The following is a 3,982-nucleotide window of genomic DNA, read 5'->3' as shown; positions in this document are numbered from 1 at the left end:
TCTGTTTTCCCGGTGCCCCTTTAAAACTGTATTTTCAGGTAGAATCAGGTCCTCCGCAGTTTGAAGGGAACCCAAGAGAGTGTTACCAGATGGAAGGTCCTGACTGTGAGTTGTCCAGATTCTTAGTGCATTGAACAAATAATTCAACAAAACATACAAACAAAGCAACGAAAGAACGAAGCAACGAAAGACAAACCAAAGCAACATGAGAACGCAGTAACGAAAGTACAGATTTATTGACACTCCACAGAGTAGGAGCCAGTTCAAGCAAGTGGCTCAAAAGCCCCCATTTATGGTTTTTATTAAGCTAAAAGAATTTGGTGTGCTGCCTAATCTTGCCTGGAACTGGCTGCACCTGGTTTTCTTTTCCTTATGCCTTAACCCTTGATTACCCCACTTCCCTATTCTCCTGTCTCAAGGGTGCATTTTTCAGAATACAGTTGAGGAATCTGCATTTTGTTTGTGTGAAGACAACTTTATGAATATGAAAATCTTGATTTTCCCTGGCATGGGTGGAAAATATTGATGATGAGTCTGTTGCAGTGAGGTGCTCCTATGCTTTTTGTTGTACTCATTACAGGTTTGTTGTTGTCTTTGTTGTTGTTTTTGATTGAGTTTCGCTCTTGTCACCCAGGCTGGAGTGCAATGGCATGCTCTTGGCTCACAGCAACCTCCATTTCCCAGATTCAAGTGATTCTCCTGCCTCAGCCTCCCAAGTAGCTGGGATTACAGGCACGTGCCACCACTCTCGGCTAATTTTTGTATTTTTAGTAAAGACGAGGTTTCATCATGTTGGCCAGGCTGGTCTTGAACTCCTGACCTCAGGTGATCCACCCGACTCGGCCTCCCAAAGCTCTGGGATTACAGGCGTGAGCCACTGCTCCTGGTCTGGAACCATTTCTTTGATGCTGGGATGACAGGTATGAGCTACGACACCCATCCCGTTACAGCTTTCTTAGCTGTCCATTCTAATCTCAATTAAATGTTTTTCAATAGAGCTGTGACAACCCCAGGCCTTCAAAGCCAGATGTGTGATCTGCGTCTGTTCAATGAAACTCCAACACTTCAGGAAAGAACATGGTGTTTTTTTTCCCCTAAGAAGTAGTGATGTTATGATTGTGTAAAGTGGAAGCTGACAATGATTGTTTTCCCTAACACATGGGAGTTACCTTTGAGTGAATTCAATAGAAATGAGGCAGAGTGAAAAGACAGAGAAGTAGAAGGAGAAATCGGCCACATAATTTGAGCTTGTAAATCAATTTGTGTCTGAAGCCAATGTTTGTCCTTGATATTCTTAGAATTTGGAGTTGTATTTTGCCTAAAAAGCTGAATTTAGGATTCTGGTACTTGCATCCCAAAGAGTCTTGACTAAGAGATGCATTAAACAGCAAACAGGTACAAAGACAGAGAACTTACTACAAAGACTTTTTTTGGAATAAGAAAACAAAGTTGAAGCCAAGGTAAAGGAATAATAAAAGTTCTCTAGATCTCAAAGCAAATGATGAACACATTTTCCTCTGTGCTCCATGTTCACAGGCAGCAGCAAAGACAGCAGATCCCACTATTGGTGCAGTCCCATAGCGGCGTTTGGAAAAATGACAGCCTAATATTCTGCAAGAGCAGACCAAGCCCCTCATTCAGCCTGGAGACACAGAGCAAGCATTAGGACTGGGGTCAGAGGTGGTTGATAAGGAGAATCCCTGTGCGGTTACCTACTGGGCTGATGGCGTTCACCACAGTGGCCACATCGCAGCAGCAGCAAGATCGGCTCAATCAATAGTTATCAACGTACACAGCAGTGCTGTTCACCGGCAGGGTTAGAGAATTATTCTCATTTGCTCACTTTTTTTGTGATGCTGCTTCTTCACACACACAGTTGAATACACCCTTAGGTCCATTACCATTTGTGAAACTCCTCTAATGAACAAACAGAAACACATTTCTTTCCGAGTGGGTTCTCAACCTTGATGCCAGAGAGACTCCCCAGTGTTTCCACATAGCATAAGATTACTAAATTTCACTGACTTTTCACAGAATCAAATATCTTTGGAGGATCAATGTCCATTGAATATCATCTGATTCTGTGTTTTCAGTATACACATGAGGAAACTGAGGCCTGGGGAGGTGATCACCTAAGAGAAAGAGCCAGCTGTTGAGTCTGATTCTAGAGGTGCCTGGTTTTTCCTCTCTAGACTCCTAGCTCTGCAATGCTGGTGGCTCTCACCTGAAGCTCTAAAACCTGAGCTTATATCCCTTGTGAAGGAGATGGCAAAGTCCTGGTCATCTGTCCCAGGCTGCTCCTGGGCTGTAGCCTAGTCAGCTCTTGCCTGGAGTGGCTCAAGCCAGAGCCTGGAGGGGCACCAGGAGAATGGCAGCGAGGAGGGTGAGGGTCCTCATGGCTGGGGTGACCTGGAGGAGGGAGAGCAGGAATGGATGTGTGGGGAGTGAGGAGCCAGCCTGGATTCATAGCTCTGCTGGGAGAAGGCCTGAGACAGATGCTGCAGTGAGAGGTGGTGGAGCATATGATTGGGGAAGGGAAGGGCTGCCTTTGCCATCAAGATCCCTTTGATGCTCCTCTGTTCTCCCAGCTTTCATCATAGCAAGTCTGTTGATTGAGTGTCTGTTCTGGGTCCAAGCCAAAAGGGATGATTAGGATCATGATATAATTTCCTGTGTCTCATCTGCTGGAACATTTCCTTCTTAATGTCCAAAAAAGAAAAGAAACAGTGCTCTTATTCAATAAGTTCAGGGAATAAATGCCTCTTATTTTCTGAAGATGAGCCCTGCTATTCTCTGGTGGTCTAGACCCCGAGGCCAGAGCCAGACCTGATTGGTGTAGAGAGTAATTTATTGCAGGATTCTAGGGCACTTCCATCCTCATGAAGAAGGCTTTTGAGGTTCTGGAAGGCATAGTCTCCTGCCGCTGCTAGTGTGGAGAGGACAATGGCCTCATCAGGGTATCAGTGAAATAAGCTCCATGGGATACTAGGTAAAGAGTTGGTCTGAATAAGATTTAAAATGTTTTTTTATTCCCAACTGTATTGAGAGGAGTGACAATTAGAAATGACATCTGTTGAAAGTACACAACCTGATAATTCGATGTATATCTACATTTGTACCCTTATCTCACACCATATGTAAAAATCAACTCTGAATGAAGACCTAAATATAAGCCTTGAAATCATAAAACTTACTAGAAGAATGCATAGGGATAAAGCTTCCTAACATTGAACTGGGAGATTATTTCTTGGATATTACATTAAAGGCAGAGGTAACAAAAGCAAAAACAAACAAGTTGGAGTTCATTTAACTGTAAAACATCAGCTTGGCAAAGGAAACAATTAACTGAGCAAAAAGGCAACCTAGCAAGAGAGAGAAAATATTTGTAAACAATACATGTAATAAAGGTAAATATCTAAATATATAAAGAACTTAATAGAAAAAATAAGTATTATTGATAAATGTGACTAAAGAACTAAAAGAAATCATTATTACATAATTAATGGAAACTGATGACAATATCTTTTCAAAGGCAGAATATAATAAAGTGAAGTTACAGAGAAACACATGAAATTCTGGAATTGAGGAGTAGAATAATTGAAATGTAAATGTTATTAACGGCTGCTCAATAGTATACTTAAACTGGCAGAGCCAAGAATTAGAAAATGTGTACACTGATAGATAAAAGATTACACAGTCCAGAGAAAAGAGAAAACAGATGAAGAAATAAGAGAAAACAGATGAAGAACAGAGAAAAAAGATGAAGAAATAAGAATACACTTAGTGAAATATGAGTCACTATTAGGCCTGAAAACACTCACTGGGTTCAGAGGGGAACTCTCTCCATCTGTTAAGGCAGCAGTCCCCAACATTTTTGGCACTAGGGACATCTATGACAAACCTGCAACTAACATCATACTTGATGGTTAAAAAATAAATAAATAAATAAATAAATAAATAAATAAATAAATAAATAAATAAA

This window comes from Piliocolobus tephrosceles, unplaced genomic scaffold (genome assembly GCF_002776525.5).
Source record: "Piliocolobus tephrosceles isolate RC106 unplaced genomic scaffold, ASM277652v3 unscaffolded_21440, whole genome shotgun sequence".
Taxonomy (NCBI): domain Eukaryota; kingdom Metazoa; phylum Chordata; class Mammalia; order Primates; family Cercopithecidae; genus Piliocolobus; species Piliocolobus tephrosceles.
Note: the sequence above shows the minus strand (reverse complement) of the source record.